At 44.9% G+C, this 18700-nt stretch overlaps 1 long non-coding RNA gene across 1 annotated transcript in view; it reads left to right on the top strand.

The window, feature by feature from the left end:
• Positions 1-10545, top strand: part of LOC148136291 (uncharacterized) — a 66998-nt gene extending 56453 nt beyond the window's left edge. Inside the window, exons 5-6 of the long non-coding RNA XR_015754652.1 lie at positions 9935-10075; positions 10408-10545. This is a non-coding gene — a long non-coding RNA (uncharacterized LOC148136291). The remainder of the gene's footprint in view (positions 1-9934; positions 10076-10407) is intronic.
• The last annotated feature ends 8155 nt before the right edge of the window (positions 10546-18700 follow it).

Here is an 18700-nt window from a genome sequence, read left to right on the forward strand (position 1 = left end):
GTTTCCACCTTTCAAGAACAGTGGCGGGAATGACCAGGAATAACAGAGCAGTGAGTGTTCATCAGTGTCAGGGCAACTATGAGAGAAAATTCTGAAACAAACAATTAATCTCCATTCTGAGAGACAAGGTTTGATCATGAAATAAAAACTGAAAGAACTGCAGATGCTGTAAATCAGCAATAAAAACAGAAATTGCTGGAAAAGCTCAGCAGGTCTGCAGCATCTGTGGAGAGAAATCAGAGTTAATGTTTGGGGTCAAGTGGCTCTTCCTCAGACCTGATGGTAGTTGGGAACAAGTCAGCTTTTTGTGCAGATCCAAAATGGCGGCTGAGTAAGATGCTCCAGCCAGAACTCCTCTGCTCCACCTGTTCTTTTTTCCGTTTCTTTCTTTTTTTTTTCCCCCTTTTTCCCTTTTTCCTGATTTTCTTTTCAACTGACAACTTCAACTTACCTGGAGCATGTCTGGTGTGGCATCTCGCTGGAAATGGTGGCTAATGATCCTCTGGATATGGTTGCTGGGGGATGGTAGGTAAGGACAATGGGAACCCTATCTCTGTTGGACAGGGAAGAGAAGAGGTGAGGACTGAAGTACAGGAGATAGGTTGGACCCACTGAGGGTCCTGTCAACAATAGGGCTGGGGATTCTTTGTTAAGGAGGAAGGTGGGAAAGTTGACATCATCGGAACAGATGTGATGGAGATAGAGGAAGTTGGATAATGGAATAGAGTCTTTGCAGGATACAGGATGTGCATGTATAGACAAGGTGTTTATAATAGACATTGGTGGCCAGTCTATCCCATGAAATATAAACCGATGTCAAGGAAGGGAAATGAGAAGTCAGAGAGTCGGGATATTTGAGTGTGTGTTTATGTGTGTGTGTGTGTGTGTCTGTCTGTCTGTGTGAGACTGTGTATGTGTGCCTATGAGTGTGTGTCTGTGTGTGAGCCTATGTGGGTGTCTCTGTGCGTGTCTGTGTGAGTATGTCTATGTGTGTGTGAATGTCTGTCTATGTGTCTGTGTGGTTGTGTGTATGTGTGTGTCTCTGTGTGGGTGTGTCTATGTCTGAGTGTATATGTGTATCTGTCTGTCTCTGTGTGTATGGCTCTGTGTGTGTGTATGTGTGTGTGTGTCTATCTGTCTGTGTGGGTGTGGGGGAGGGGTAGGGCAGGAGAAAACTTGAGAATGATAATTTTTTAGACGACACAAATACTGATCAGGCCATTGTCAGTGAGTAAGAAAGTCTCAGGCTATTGGTAGAAATAGTCAGATTGGTCCAATGGGCAGATCAATGATGGATGAAATGTAACTCTGATAAACGAGAGGTGATGTGTTCTGGCAGAAGTTACACGATAAGACAGGACTCAATGAATGAGAGGATACGAGGAAGCTCAGAGGAACAGAACGATCTTGAGGCACTTGTTAATAGATCCCTGAAGGCAGCAGGATAGGTACCGAGCCCCATTGCGGAGGCCAGTGAGGGGAATCGGGTCCCAGTGCGGAGGCCAGTGAGGGAAATCAAATCCCAGTGCGGAGGGCAACGATGGGAATCAGGTCCCAGTGCAGAGGCCAGTGAGGGGACCAGAGGCCAGTGAGAGGAATCAAGCCCCAGTGCGGAGGGCAGCGATGGGAATCTGGTCCCAGTGCAGAGGGCAGTGAGGGGAATCGAGTGCCAGTGCAGAGGCCAGTGAGGGGAATCGAGTGCCAGTGCAGAGGCCAGTGAGCTAAGTGGGCAGTTATGAAGGCAGGTAGGAAACATGCCTTTACACATTGAGGTAGAGATTATCAGAGCAGGGAGGGTCCTGTTGGAGCTCTACAGCCATTTGGATAGGTCACAGTTGGAGTATTGTGTGCAGTTCTGGTCACTGTACCATGGGATGGATGTGATTGCACTGGAGGGAGGGTAAAGGACATTCACCAGAACATGGCTTGGGCTGCAGCAGTTTCGCTGTGAAGGGGGAGGCTGGATAAGCTTGGGCTGCTTTCTTTAGAGCAGAGATCGGGGTATATAAGACCAAAGGGGATGTGGACAGGATGAATGTTAAGCAGTTTTCCCCCTTAATCAGAGGGCAATTAACAAGGTGGTGTAATTTTAAGCTGAAAAGCTAAGGGTTTAGAGGGGACATGCCACCCAGAGGAGACAGGTGCAAGAGACCCCGGGAGAAGTACCTGTCAGGAACAAGTTGAAGCTTTTGGAAGCAGAGACTGATGACACTGCCAGTTCAAAAGGCGGCCACGTTTGTCAATCAAAAGTTGACGCAGAGGCAGAGCGGAAGAGTCTGACATCGCACAGAGCCGTGGTAATAGGGGACTCCATCGTGAGAGGAACTGACCGGGGTTTTTGTGGCAGCAGATGGGATTTAAGGATGGTGTGTTGCTTTCCTGGTGCTAGAGTGAAAGACATGGCGGACAGAGTGCAGGAAATCCTCAAGGATGAGGGTGAAGAGCCAGAGGTGGTGGTACATGTCGGCACAAATGATGTCGGGAAGAAGAGGAGGAACATACTACAGCGAGACTTCGGAGAACTAGGAAGAAGGCTGAAAAGCAGGACGTCCAAGGTGGTTATCTCCGGTTTGCTTCCAGTTCCTCGGGCTAGTGTGGCCAGAAACAGGGAGATAATGGACTTGAACGTGTGGTTGGGCAACTGGTGCAGGAAGCAAGGATTCAAGTTCTTGGATCACTGGAGTATATTTTGTGGTAAACATAAATTCTACAAGAGAGACGGCTTGCACCTAAATAGGTTAGGGACCAGTATTCTGGCAGGCAGGTTTTCTACTGCAACACCGCTAGATTTAAACTAAGTAGCGGGGGGGAGGGGACAAGTTGGATGTTTAAAAAGGAAATTGAAGGGAAAGTTAGAACAAGAGAAGTCAAGAAAGACAACTGTATTAATGAGGCAGAAAACTCGGAAAGGCATCATGCTGTAAGGTTGAGTGAAATAGGAGTTGATGGGAAGGGTGAGAGCAGTAACAAATTAAAAATACTATACATGAATGCACGAAGCATTAGACATAAGATGGATGAGCTTGAGGCTCTTTTGAAAATTGGCAGATACGATATTGTGGGGATAACTGAGACGTGGCTTCAAGTGGACAGGGCCTGGGAAATGAATATTCAAGGATACACGTGTTATCGTAAGGACAGACTGATGGGCAGAGGGGGTGGGGTGGCCCTGTTGGTAAGGGATGATATTCAGTCCCTTGCGCGGGGGGACCTAGAGTCAGGAGATGTAGAGTCAGTGTGGATAGAGCTTCAAAATACCAAGGGTAAAAAGACCCTCTTGGGAGTCATCTACAGGCCCCCAAACAGTAGTCTGGATGTCGGATGTAAGTTAAATCAGGAGCTGAAATTGGCCTGTCGCAAAGATGTCACTACAGTTGTTATGAGGGATTTTAACATGCAGGTAGACTGGGAGAATCAAGATGGTATTGGGCCACAAGAAAGAGACTTTGTGGAGTGCCTCAGAGATGGATTCTTAAAGCAGCTGGTGCTGGAGCCGACCAGGGAGAAGGCAATTCTGGATCTGGTATTGTGTAACAAACCAGAATTGGTCAGAGACCTCGAAGTGAAGGAGCCATTGGGAAGTAGTGACCATAATACAATAAGCTTCAATCTGCAATTTGAGAGGGAGAGGGTACAGTTGGAAGTGACAGTACTTCTGTTGAATAAAGGGAATTATGGAGCTATGAGGGAGGACCTGGCCAAAGTTCAATGGTGCAATACCTTAGCAGGGATGACTGTGGAGGAACAATGGCGGATATTTCTGTGTATAATGCAGAAGTTGCAGGATCAGTTCATTCCTAAAAGGAAGAAAGATCCCAGGAGGAGGCATGGGCGGCCGTGGCTGACGAGGGAAGTTAAGAAACATATAAAGTTAAAAGAGAAAAAGTATAACATAGCTAAGATAAGTGGGAAAACTGAGCACTGGGAAGCTTTTAAAGAGCAACAGAGGATTACTAAGAAGGAAATACACAGAGGAAAAATGAGGTATGAAGGTAAACTGGCCAAAAATATTAAGGAGGATAGTAAAAGCTTTTTTAGGCATGTGCAAGGCAAAAAAATGGTTAGGACAAAAATTGGGCCCTTGAAGACAGAAACAGGGGAATATATTACTAGGAACAAAGAAATGGCAGAGGAATTAAATGGGTACTTCAGATCTGTGTTCACTGGGGAAGACAGAAGCAATCTCCCTGAGGTAACAGTGGCTGAAGGACCTGAACTTAAGGGAATTTATATTTGCCAGGATTTGGTGTTGGAGAAGCTGTTAGGTCTGAAGGTTGTTAAGTCTCCGGGGCCTGATGGTCTGCATCCCAGGGTACTGAAGGAGGTGGCTCGGGAAATCGTGGATGCGTTGGTGATTATTTTCCAGAGTTCAATAGATTTGGGGTCGGTTCCTGAGGATTGGAGGGTGGCTAATGTTATACCACTTTTTAAGAAAGGTGGGCGAGAGAAAGCAGGTAATTATAGACCAGTTAGTCTGACCTCAGTGGTGGGAAAGATGCTGGAGTCTATTATAAAGGATGAAATTACTGCACATCTGGATAGTAATAACAGGATAGGATAGAGTCAGCATGGATTTATGAAGGGGAAATCATGCTTGACTAATCTCCTGGCAGTTTTTGAGGATGTAACTATGAAGTTGGACGAGGGAAATCCAGTAGATGTAGTGTACCTGGACTTTCAAAAAGATTTTGATAAAGTCCCACACAGAAGGTTAGTGAGCAAAATTAGGGTGCATGGTATTGGGGGCAAAGTACTAGATTGGATTGAAAATTGGTTGGCTAATAGGAAACAAAGAGTAGTGATAAACGGCTCCATTTCGGAATGGCAGGCAGTGACCAGTGGGGTACTGCAGGGATCCGTGCTGGGACCACAGCTTTTTACAATATATGTTAATGATATAGAAGATGGTATCAGCAATAACATAAGCAAATTTGCTGATGATACAAAGCTGGGTGGCAGGGTGAAAAGTGATGAGGATGTTAAGAGATTACAGGGTGACCTGGACAAGTTAGGTGAGTGGGCAGATGCATGGCAGATGCAGTTTAATGTGGATAAATGTATGGTTATCCACTTTGGTAGCAAGAACAGGAAGGCAGACTACTACCTCAATGGAATCAATTTATGTAAAGGGGCAGTACAGAGAGATCTGGGTGTTCTTGTACACCAGTCAATGAAGGCAAGCATGCAGGTACAGCAGGTAGTGAAGAAGGCTAATAGCATGCTGGCCTTCATAACAAGAGGAATTGAGTATAGAAGCAAAGAGGTGCTTCTGCAGCTGTACAGGGCCCTGGTGAGACCACACCTGGAGTACTGTGTGCAGTTCTGGTCTCCAAATTTGAGAAAAGACATTCTGGCTATTGAGGGAGTGCAGCGTAGGTTCATGAGGTCAATTCCTGGAATGGCAGGATTACCTTACATTGAAAGACTGAAGTGACTGGGCTTGTATACCCTTGAGTTTAGAAGATTGAGAGGGGATCTGATTGAGACGTATAAGATTATGAAAGGATTGGACACTCTGGCAATAGGAAACATATTTCCACTGATGGGTGAGTGCCGAACCAGAGGACACAGCTTAAAAATACGGGGTAGACCATTTAGGACAGAGCTCAGGAGAAACTTCATCACCCAGAGAGTGGTGGCTGTGTGGAATGCTCTGCCACAGGGGGCAGTGGAGGCCCACTCTCTGGATTCATTTAAGAAGGAGTTAGATAGAGCTCTCAAAGATAGTGGAATCAAGGGTTATGGAGATAAGGCAGGAACAGGATACTGATTAGGAATGATCAGCCATGATTATATTGAATGGCGGTGCAGGCTCGAAGGGCTGAATGGCCTACTCCTGCACCTATTGTCTATTGTCTATTGTCTTATCTCCATCTGAGGAAAAGGGCTCTCACTGTCCACCCTATCTAATCCTCTGATCATCTTGTATGTTTCTATAAAGTCACCTCTCAACCTTCTTCTCTCTAACAAAAAACAGCTTCAAGTCCCTGAGCCTTTCCTCATCAGTCCTTCCCTCCATACCAGGCAACATCCTGGGAAATCTCCTCTGCACCCTTTCCAATGCTTCCACATCCTTCCTAAAATATGGCGACCAGAACTGTACCACATTTCAAGTGCGGCCGCACCAGTGTTTTGTACAGCTGCAACATGATCTCATGGCTCCAAAGCTCAATCCCTCTACTAATAGAAGCTAACACACTGTACACCTTCTTAACAACCCTATCAGCCTGGGTCGCAACTTTCTGAGATCTATGTATATAGACATGGTGATACGGTGGCACAATTGCGCAATGGTTAGCACTGCTGCCTCATAGCATCAGAGACCTGGGTTCAATTCCCGCCTCTGGCGACTGACTGTGTACACATTCTCCCTGGGTTTGCTCCGGTTTCCTCCCACAGTCCAAAAATGTGCCGGTTAGGTGAATTGGCCACGCTAAATTGCCTGAACAAGGGCTTATGCCCGAAACGTCGATTTTGATGCTGCCTGACCTGCTGCGCTTTTTCAGCTCTGATCTCCAGCATCGGCAGTCCTCACTTTCTCCATGCTAAATTGCCCATAGTGTTAGGTGAAGGGATAAATGTAGGGGAATGGGTCTGGGTGGGTTGCGCTTCGGCGGCCCGGTGTGGACTTGTTGGGCTGAAGGGCCTGTTTGCACTGTAAGTAATCTAAGACACTGAGATCTCTCTGCTCACCACACTACCAAGAATCTTGCCATTAACCCAGTACTCCGTATTCCTGTTCCTCCTTCCAAAGTGAATCACCTCACACTTTTCCACATTAAACTCTATTTTCCAGCTCTGCAGCTCACCTATGTCCCTCTGTAACCTGCAGCATCTTTCCACACTACCCACAACTCCACTGACCTTCGTGTCATCCGCAAATTTAACAAACACATCCTTCTATATCCTCATCCATGTCATTTATAAAAATGACAAACAGCATAGACCCAAAACAAATCCTTGCGGTACACCACTAGTAACTCCCCGATAAACATTTCCCATCGACCACCACCCTCTGTCTTCTTACAGCTCACCAATTTCTGAGGTTGAAAGGCTAAATCACCCTCAATCCCATGTCTCTGTATTTTATGCAATAACATACCATGGAGAACCTTATCAAATACCTGACTGAAATCCACATACGCCACATCAACCACCTTACCCTCATCCACCTGTTTTTCATCTTCTCAAAGAACTCAATAAGATTTGTGAGGCACGACCTACCCTTCACAAAACCATGTTGACTATCCCTAATCAACTTTGTCTTTTCTGGATGATTATAAATCCTAACTCCTATCACCTTTTCCAACACTTTCTCCACAATCAAAGTAAGGCTCACTGGTCTATAATTACCAGGGTTGTCTCTACTCCCCTTCTTGAACAAGGGAACATTTATCATCCCTCAGTCTTCTGGCACTATTCCTGAAGACAATGACAGCATAAAAATCAAAGCCAAAGGCACTGCGATCTCCTCACTGACTTTCCAGAGAGTCCTAGGATAAATCCCGTCTGACCCAGGGGACATATCCATTTTCACACTTACCAGAATTGTTAACACTTCCTCCTTATGAACCTCAATCTCATCAAGTCTAATAGTTTGTACCTCAGTATTCTCCTCGACAACATTGCCTTTTTCCAGTATGAATACTGATGAAAAATATTCATTTGGTGCATCTCCTATCTCCTCAGACTTCACACATATTGTCCTTGACTGGTCCTAATCTTACTGCAGTCATTCTTCTTTTCCTGATATACCGATAGAAAGCTTTAAGGTTTTGCTTGATCCTACTTGCCAAAGATTACTCATGTCCCCTCCTGGCTCTTCTTAGCTCTCTCTTTTGGTCTTTCCTGGCTAACTTGTAACTCTCAAGCACCTTAACTGACCCTTCACGTCTCATCTTTGCATAAGCCTCTTTCTTCCTCTTGACAACTTCTTTAGTAAATCACGGTTCCCTCTCGCAACCTCTTCCTCCCTGCCTGACAGGTACATACTTATCAAGGACACACAGTAGCTGTTCCTTGAAAAAGCTCCACATTTCAATTGTGTCCATCCTCTGCAGTTTCCTTCCCATCCTATGCATCCTAAATCTTGCCGAATCACATCGTAATTGCCTTTCCCCCAACGATATCACTTTCGCTGCGATATATCCCTGTCCCTTTCCATCACTAAAGTAAACATAACCTAATTGTAGTCACTATCACCAAAGTGCTCACCCAACTCCAAATCAAAACCTGGACGGGTTTATTACCCAGTACCAAATCCAATGTGGCCTCGCCCCTTGTTGGCCTGTCTATATACTGTGTCAGGAAATGCTCCTGCAACATGCTTTCCTTTGGAGTTTGCACATTCTCCCCGTGTCTGCGTGGGTTTCCTCCGGGTGCTCCGGTTTCCTCCCACAGTCCAAAAATGTGCAGGTTCGGTAAATTGGCCACGCTAAATTGCCCGTAGTGTTAGATGCAGGGGTAAATGTAGGGGAATGGGTATGGGTGGGTGCGCTTCAGCGGGTCTTGTGGACTTGTTGGGCCGAAGGGCCTGTTTCCACACTGTAAGTAATCTAATCTAATCTAATCTAATCACACATTGGACAAAAACTGACCCATCTAAAGTACTCGAACTACAATGTTTCCAGTCAATATTTGGTAAGTCAAAGGCCCCCATAGCAACGACCCTGTTACTTTCTCTCCTATCCAGAATCATCTTTGCAATCCTTTCCTCTACATCTCTGGAACTTTTTGGAAGCTTATGGAAAACTCCCAAAAGGGGGATCTCTCCTTTCCTGTTTTTATCCTCAGCCCATTCGACCTCAGTACACAAGTCCTCATCAAATGTCCTTTCTGCCATCATAATACTGTCCTTGACTAACATAGCCACACCTCCCCCTTTTTTACCACTTTCCCTGTTCTTACTGAAACATTTAAACCCCGGAACCTGCAACAACAATTCCTTTTCCTGCTCCATCCATGTCTCTGAAATTGCCAAAACATCGAAGCCCCAGATGCCAACCCATGCTGCAAGTTCACCCACCTTATTCTGGATGCTCCTGACGTTGAAGTGGACACATTTGAAACCACCTTCCTGCCTGCCGATGCATTCCTGCCACCTTGAAACTTTATTTCTGACCTCACTATTCTCGCCCTCCTGGACACTGGAGCTACAATTCAGGTTCCCATCCCCCTGCTGAATTAGGTTAGACCCTCCCGAAGAGCATTAGCAAACCTCCTCCCCAGGACAGTGTACCCCTGTGGTTTAGGTGTAGACCATCCTGTTTGTACAGGACCCACCTACCCCAGAATAAGCCCCAATTATCCAGGTATCTAAATCCCTCCCTCCTGCACCATCCCTGTAACCACATGTTCAACTCTTCTCTATCCTTTGCTAGCATGTGGCATGGGTAACAAACTGGAGATGACATCTCTGTTTGTTCTAGCACTAAGCTTCACCTAACTCCCTGAATTTCAGCCTTAAATCCCCATCCCTTTTCCTACCTATGTCGTAGGTGCTTATGCGGACTATGACTTGGGCTGCTCCCACTCCCCCTCAAGGATCCCGAAAACACGATCCGAGACATCATGGAGCCTGGCACCTCGGAGGCAACTAAATCAAACGTGATTCTCTCTCGTTTCCACAGAACCTCCTATCTGTTCCCCCAAACTGTTGAGTTCCCAATGACTAATTCTCTGCTTCTCTTTCCCCTTCCTTTCTGAACAACAGGGACAGACTCTGTGCCAGAGACCTATACCCCATGGCTTACCCCTGGTAAGCCATCCCTCCAACAGTATCTAAATCAGTATGTTGTTAATGAGGGGAACAGCCACAGGGGGTCCCTGCACTGTCTGCCTGTTCCTTCCTGTCCCCTGACTGTAACCCATCTACCTTTCCCCTGTACTTGAGGTGTGACTCCCTCCCTGTAACTCCTCTCAATTACTCCCTCAGCCTCCCGAATGATCCGAAGTTCATCAAGCTCCGGCTCCAGTTCCCTAACGCTGTTTCCGAGGAGCTGAAGTTGCCAGGATCTTGCTGCAGAGCCACATGGAGTGCTTCAGTATCTGAGGGAAGAATGCTGCTGAACATTGTGTGAGTATTAGCGCACCCTCTGACCCATGACATTCTGCCTGAGGGAAGGTCAGTTATACAGTCACTAAAGATAGTTAGGGCTAGGACACAATCTTGAGGACCTCCTGCTGTGAGGGCCTGGAGCTTAGATGGCTGACTTCCACCAACCGCACCAATTGCTGTGGGTCTGGAGTCACATGTAGCCCAGACAAGACAAGAAAAGCCCTAATCCCTAAAGGGCATTAGAGAACCAGATGGGTTTTTACAACAATTGACAAGGGTTTTGTGGTCACCATTAGAGTCATAATTCCACATGTTTATTAAATTGAAGTTCTGATATCTGTCATTGATAGGATTTGAACCGGGTCCACGATACGAGTTGGGAAGTGTCTGAAGAGGAGCCAGTTCGATGGCTGGCCTCCTGGCTGATTTAGAATCCAACTTGACATTTCTGAACCAATTATGAAATAAAAGTTTAAGTTTTATTATTTATCATTGAGTGTAATATTAATTTGGCTGTACTTGGTCCCTTGAAAATGGGAACACAGACAGACTGAGTGAGGGCTGTCAACTCCATGAACTTGAATCCTATCTGAACGATTGTGAGATCACCCAATCTGATCCTGTTTGAGATAGGTTCGTGACTTTGCTTAGTACATTGTTTAAAGGAAATATAGATGAGCAGAGTAAATTGTTTTCCCACGCAAAGGAAAGTATCATGTAGAAAGGTGGAAACATTATTTACATGTGTGTGATGTATATCTTGTCTGTGTGTGAGAGCGTGTGTGAGAGGGAGAGAGAGAGAGGGAGAGAGAGAGGGAGAGTCGGAGAGAGAGATCTAGAATCATAGAGATGTACAATACAGAAACAGTCCCTTTGGTCCAACTCATCCAGGTATCCTCAGTTAATCACATCCCATTTCCCAGCACTAAACCCTTATTGTTTGTATACCCTTCTGGATGCCTTTTAAATGTTGCAATTGTACCAGCCTCCACCACTTCCTCTATTAGCTCATTCCATACTTGCACCACTCTCTGCATGAACAAGTTGCCCCTTAGGTCTCTTTTGAATTTCTCCCCCGAGCCCAGGTAAAGTCCTTGTCTATTTGTCCTATCCATGCCCCTCATGATTTAATAAACCTCGATAAGGTCTCCCCTCAGCCTCCAACACTCAGGGAAAACAGCCCCAGCCTGTTCAGCCTCTGCCGACAGCTCAAATCTTCGAACCATGGCAACATGCTTGTAAATCTTTTCTGAACCCTTTCAAGTTTCACAACATCCTTCCGATAGGAGGGAGAACAGATTTGCACACAGTATTCCAAAAGTGGCTGAAACAATGCCCTGTACAGATGTCACATGACCTATCAACTATTATAGTCAATGCACTGACCAATAAAGGAAAGTATATCAAGTCCCTTCCTCACTATCCAACCTGCCTGTGACTCGACTTTCAAGGAACTATGAACCTGCACTCCAAGGTCTCTTTGTTCTGCAACAAAACCCCAAGACATTACCATGAGTGTCTAAGTCCTGCTCTGATTTGTCTTTCCAGAATGGGTTTACACTGAGGTCACATTGATGGCCCCGGCTGGTCTAGAAAGGGTTTCAGAAGACCACCCTCTCTCTGTGGTAGTTCACAGCCTGCTATCGGTCAGATGGGTTTTGTAACAACCCACCTCGCAGTGCCACCTGGTGTTTCCCATTCCTTGATGGAAAGAGATTGTGTTGGTGGATCTTGCTCAGGCAGCTCGCTCCAAATGGGAGCCCAGATACAACAGGGCAATGGGTGGGTTCAGGAATGTGGAGACAATGGGGGCTGCAGAAAGACCGTGGTGCTGGAAAAGGCACAGCAGGTCAGGCAGCATTTCAGGAGGAAGATAGTCAAGGTTTCAGGCAGGACCCTTCTTCAGAACAGTTACAGTGACCAATAGATGGATTCAGATTTTATTTGTCTGAGGGCTGTGCCTTACCACCATGGGCTGAGGGTGGGATGGGGGGGTAATCTCCTGCCCGAAACGTTTACTCTCTTGTTCGTGGGATGCTGCCTGACCTGCTATACCTTTTCCAGCGCCATGCTCTATCAGGTCAGGTCATTAGCGGGGATAAGTAATGGTCAGCATGGATGACATTAACCATCTTGTGTGTTTTCATCAGTCTGTGGATGTTTGGGGGCATAGTATTTGTGAGGACAGATCACTGGGAGGGATGTTGAGCACAAGGGTCCAACTATGATGTGTATTGTTGAATTATTGAATTGTCAGAAAGACGTGTGCAATGTGCCATTTGTAAAATGATGCAGCGTGCCGTGGTGCAGTGTCTCATCGGACAAACACTGAGATCTGGAGTATCGTGGCAGCAGCTCGTCAAAAAAGCATAAAACATTTTGTCCAACAGGATGTTTCCCAAGTTGCCCTTAGGTGCTGTTATCCCTTGATGTTCCCCAAACAATAACGGTCTGCATGAAAGTGCTTTCATTTGGGATTATTATTTTGTCTTTGGCTATCAATTTCGATCAATATTCATTAGGCTGCAACGCCAAGCTGTGGTACAATTCGAGTGATCTCCATGGAGAATGCTGGGTAAACTGTGGGGTTGTCTCGCCCCAGCGTGCACTCCCAATCTGGGAGAGGGAATCTCCATTCACAAGGTGAGAGATGAGAAGAGGAGCTTGGGAGTATGCACCTGGACACCAGGCAGCTTCAATCCAGGCTTTGCTTCAATCCAGATAAAACGTCTGCTTTCTACCCCAGAGTGTTACCATGACCAGTGTTGTGGGGATTCAGATTTTTTTTGTGTGAGGGCTGTGCTGTTCCACCTTGGACAGGTAGAAGGAGTCGTATCAAATGTTGAAGTTTTTCTGATTGAGGTGGATATCCAATCTGGCACATGATGATGGATCCACTGCTGAATACCTTCATGAGAAAAGGACTCAATGCCCTATCATTTACTCATCGTTATCGTGCGACCATCCCTTCCTGGATACTGTGGGGTGATTCAATGCCCTGTACTATAGTTCATACAGTGTGGGAAAAGAAGTCTGGTGGCAAATTGAACTGTGGAGACTCCAAAACCAAAAACAGAAATTTTGCGATCAATGTCCATATTAGGTGTGTCCTATTCCTTGTTTTCCTGATCCCAGGTGTCTTTATGTGGGTACTGTGGGCTTATGGGTAATGCCAGCTAGTCAGAGTAACCTGGAAAGCAGGTGAAATCAACTGCTGCTGTCCCAAAACCACCTTGAGTATATGACCGTGTTTCTGTGAGTAATCTGCTGCTCATGTTCTTCCCTATGTCCTTTAAATGTGCAAATGATTCATTTAGAGAGAGTTTACTGATGTGGTTCAGATTCTTTAAACTTCATATGACATGGAACAACCATTATCTTTGTGTCATTACCTACAGTCTGGGCTCAGGTACAGAGAATGTTTGAGTAATAACTTCAAGTCTCTTTTTTTCCTTTCTTTTACAGTAAGTCTAGCAGTGATTACAATCTTAGCTCGGGGCAAATGTGGCCTTTCTCCATGCAGCACTCGCTATCTGGTGGCCATGACAGTGTCAGATCTACTGTTCATCGTTTTTTATATCATCCTTCGCCAGTTTCAACGTTATTATTATCCACTGTTTCCTGCAAATCACTCCTGTTTGTGGTGCTCTCTATTTCCTCATCCATTTGACCTTTAATTGTTCTACATGGTTCACCATTGCTATTTCCTTTGATCAATTTGTTGCCATTTGTTTCCCTGAGATGAAAACTAAGTATTGCACAGGGAAAACTGCAATGAAGGTTCTAGCAACAATCTACAGCTTCTTTTGTTTCAAGAACATTCCCAACTTCTTCATGCATAAACCTGGAAAGATGATCAACAATGTTAGGTGGTACTGTTGTGTCACGTACAGTTATCTTTATGACTCTCAGTGGATAAGTTTTAAATATTTTGAGACTTTTTTTAACACCAGTGTTCCCATTCTGTTTTATTCTCTTTATCAACATTCTGACTGTCAGACACATCTTCGAGGCCATTAAGGTGCGGAAGGAACTGAGAGGTCAGAGAAAAACACAGAATGATCCAGAGGTAGAGAGCAGGAAGAGTTCTGTGATTGTACTCTTTACCACATCTGCCAGCTTCATACTTCTCTGGTTGTTGCATATTTTATATTTCTTTAATGTCGGTTATTCATTGGATTATGTTTCTTTTAGTCTCCTTGTTCAGAGGCAGACTGGATGAAACTGTTTACCTGCCGCATTCTCTCAAACCTCCTCCCTCCCTCCCTCCCTCGCCCCTCTAATCCCACTGAGGTGACTCTGGCTGTGCTCCATCCCTGGGGGAGGTACGTCCCGGGTAGAGGGAGATAGGAGCTGACTGGATGGGCTGGGACTTGGGCAGAGAGGGGCTTTGAGTGAGAGACTTGGGGATATGTTGAATGGGTTCTGGCAGCCACTGTCCCTTTCACCGTGTGCACTGAGCAGTGGGTGTGTATGTGTGGGTTTCTGTCTGTCTCTGTGTGACAGAGTGTGGGGATTGGTCGAATCTCGAAAGCAAGCCCCTGGAGCAGATTCAGTCCTCAGTGGGAGAGAGTGAGTGTGAGAGTGACCATCCAGAGAGCTTAGACCAACCGGAATGGTGAATATCACCTCTTTCCTTATCACCTGTTTGCATCTATCTGATTTTTCCTCTTTTTTTCTCTCACGATCTCTCTCTTTGCCTCTGTCTCTCTCTTTGCCTCTGTCTGTATCACTCTACATTACTCTTTCCCTCTCAACCTTCTCTCTAACACTATCTCTCTCTCTATCTATCTATCTTACTGATAGCCTCTTCTTTTGTATTTTTCTCTCCTGCCTCTTCTTTCTACCTTTTTCTGTGTTCTTTCTCACTCTCTTGCTCCTTCTTCTTCTCTCATTTTTTTCTCTCTTTCTTTCTCTTCCTTTCCTTCCCTATTTCTGTCTTTCAATCCTGAATCTGCACCCCCTTCAATTTTGGACAACCTCCCCCCATCACAAATTTAGCCCCTGTCCCCCTCCATGGCCCCTGTCCCCCTCCATGGCTCCTGTCTAATTGCCCTCCCCTGTGCAGTTTCATCTACTCCAAACTGCCCCTCTGTAGTTCCTCCACTATACACCCACTGTATATAAAAGTCCCTTGGTATTTCCATCCATCAACAATACCCTTCCCCCTGCTGCGACCCAGCCCCTGGGCTGGAGGGCAAAGGGCAGAGACTGACGTGTCTTTTGACTGCATACCGTAATGTCATGGAGTCATAGAGTCATACAGCACAGAGACAGACCCTTTGGACCAACCAGGCCACACCGACCATGTTCCAAAACTAAACTATTCCCACCTGCCTGCACTGGGCCCATATCACTCTAATCCTTTCCTATTCATGAACTTATCCAAATGTATTTTAAATGTTGTAACTGTACCTGCATCCACCACTTCCTCTGGAAGTGCATTCCACACATGAACTACTAAAAATGCTGCCCCTCATCTCTTTTTTCAATCTTTCTCCTCTCACCTTAAAAATACACCCCCCATGTTTGAACTCCCCCACCTGAGAGAAAAGACCCCTGTCACGCACCTTATCTATGCCTCTTATAATTTTTTAAACATCCATAAGATCATCCCTCATCCTCCAACGCAACAGCCCATTTTTATATCTCAAACCCTTCATTCCTGGCAACATCTTGGTAAATCTTTACTGAACCCTCTCCACTTTAATAATATTCTTCCTATAACAGGGTGATGAGAATTGCACACACTAATCCAGGAGAGGCCTCATCACTGTCTTGTACAAATTCAATATAATGTCAGAACTCCGATAATCAAAGTTCTGAGCAATGAAGACAAGCATGCTAATTACCTTCTTAGCCACCCTGTCTGCCTATGATGCAAATTTCAAAGGACTATGTACCTGACCCTGAGGTCTCTCTCTGCTCTACAACGCTACCCAGGGCCCTACCATTAAATCCTGTCCTTATTTGTATGACCACAATACAATACCTCAACTTTATCCAAGTTAAAATCCATCTGCCAAGCCTCAACCCTTTAACCCAATCGATCAATACCTCTTTGCAATCTTGAGTAACCTTCTTCCTGAAGAAGGGCTCATGCCCGGAACCTCGATTCTCCTGCTCCTTGGATGCTGCCTGACCTGCTGCGCTTTTCCAACAACACATTTTCAGCTCTGATCTCCAGCATCTGCAGTCCTCACTTTCTCCTAACCTTCTTCACTGGCTATTTTACCATTTTGGTGTCATCCACAAACTTACTAACCATGCCTCCTATATTGTCATCCAAATCCTTCATATACATGACAGACCGAAGTGGAGCCAGTACCGATCATTGTGAAACACTGCCGGTCACAGGCCTACATCTGAAAAACAATGATCCACCGTCACCTGCTGCCTTCTACTGTAAAGCCAATTATATATCCAATAGGCAAGCCCACCCTGAATCCCATGTGATCTAACTTTACTAATTAGTCTACCCTGCAGAGCCTCATCAAAAGCTTTACACAAAGCTAAACAAACAGTATCAACCTCTCTGTCCTCATCAATCATTTTGGTTACTTCTCAAAACAAACCCAGTCAAGTGTGTGCGACATGATTTTCCTCTCACTAAACCATACTGACCATTTCGAATCAATTCTTTCCTCTCCAACCTCTGTAAATTCTATCTTTCAGAATCATCTCTAAAAACCGAAGTCAGACTCACGGGTCGATCGTTCCCAGGCTTCTCCTCACATCCCTTCTTAAACAATGACATTTTAGCCATACCCCAGTCCTCCAATTCTTCACCCATGTTTGTAGATGATACAAATATTTCTGCTAGGGGACCTGCAATTTTCTCCCTAACTTCCAAAAGTTCCTGGGAAACACTTGATCAGGTCCTGGAGGTTTATCTGCCTTTATATTTTTTAAGATCTCCAGCACTTCCTCTTCTGGACTGATGTTTCCAAAACATCAATATTTATTTCCCTGATTACTCTCACCTCCATTTCTTTCTCACAGTAAAAACTGATTCGAAATATTCATTTATATCTCTCCCATCTCTTGAGGTTCAACACAAAGACAACCTCGTTGGTTTTTAAGGGGTTCTAACCTCTCTCCGTCACTCAATGTATTTACAGAATCTCTTTGAATTATCTTTAACCTTACCTGCTAAGGCTATCTCCTGTCCCCTCTTTGCCTTCCTCCTTTTCTTCTAAAGAATGTCCCTACACACTTTATACTCTTCAAGACATTCAGTTGATCCCAATTGTCTCTCTAATAGATGGTTATTTTTTATTCTTGACTTGAACTTCGACATCTTTATTCATCCAGTGTTCCCTAACCTTACCAGCCTTGCCTTTCACTCTAACAGGAACAGAATGTTTCTGAACTCTTGTTGTCACACTTTGGAAGGCCTCCCACTTGTCAGTCCTCCTTTTCCCTGCGATTAGTTTACTCCAATCAACTTTTGAAAGGTCTTGTTTCATACCCTTTCATACCCATTTGCCTTACCCCAATTAAGAGCTTTACCTTTTATCCTTTTACATAACTATTTTAAAATTACTAGGATAATGATCACTGGTCCAAAAGTGTTCCCTGACTCACACTTCAGTCACTTGCCCTGCCTTATTTCCCAAGAGAAGGTCAAGTTTTGATCTGTCTCTCATTGGAAAATTTATGTATTGATAAAAGAACATTTTCTTGCAATTGAACAAATTCTTCACCATCAAAACCTTTAACACCATGGCAGTCTGAGACAGCATTTGGAAAATTAAAATCCCGTCCTATTACAAACTTATTATTCTTCCATATATTTGAGATCTCTCGACATTTTTGCTTCTCAATTGCCCTCTGACTATTGGGGAGCCAATAGTACAATCCCATTAAGGTGATCATCCCTTTCTTATTTCTAATTTCAACCCATACATTTTCACTAAATGATCCCTCAGAAATACCTTCCCTAATTACAGTCATAATATTTTTATTAATCAAAAATGCCAGTCCTTCCCCTGCCTCGCTTCTTTCTGTCCTTCCTGTACCATCTAAAACCCAGAACACTGAGCTGCCAGTCTTTTCCAGTCCTCAGCCATGTTTCTGTAATAGCAATGACATCCCAGGCCATGTTCCCTTACAGGCCCTGAGTTCACCGGCCTTATCCCTGAGACCTCTTGCATTGAAATAAATGCAGTTTAAGTGTTCAGTGTTCCTTTGTTCTCTGACTTGTTTTTGACTGTCTTTTCTAAAGAACGTGCTGTTTTTTGATTCAGAATCATTGTCATCTTTCTTTCTATTTTCGCTGTTGTTTAGAAAGCCCCACCCCACCTCTCTCAAATCTTACAATCTCCTGAAATAGAACGAGCAAATCTCCCCATCAGGATATTGGTCTAGTTCAGGTGAAACCCATCCTTTTAAACAGGTCTTTTCTGTCCCAGAAGAGATCCCAATGTTCCAAGAAAGTGACTCCCTGCACATTGCAGCACCTCGTCAACCATTGATTTATCTGTCCTGTCCTTTTATTCCTTCCCTCATTAGAACTTCGCACCAGAAGTAAACCAGAAATTATTACTTTTCATATTCTGTTTATGAACCTTCTACCTAACCAGTTACACTCACTCTGTAAAGCCTTAACCCTTTCCCTGACTATGTCATTCCTATCGATGT

This window comes from Chiloscyllium plagiosum, unplaced genomic scaffold (genome assembly GCF_037043375.1).
Source record: "Chiloscyllium plagiosum isolate Xiang-an unplaced genomic scaffold, Cpla_swu_hap1 HiC_scaffold_46, whole genome shotgun sequence".
NCBI classification, from domain to species: Eukaryota; Metazoa; Chordata; class Chondrichthyes; order Orectolobiformes; family Hemiscylliidae; genus Chiloscyllium; species Chiloscyllium plagiosum.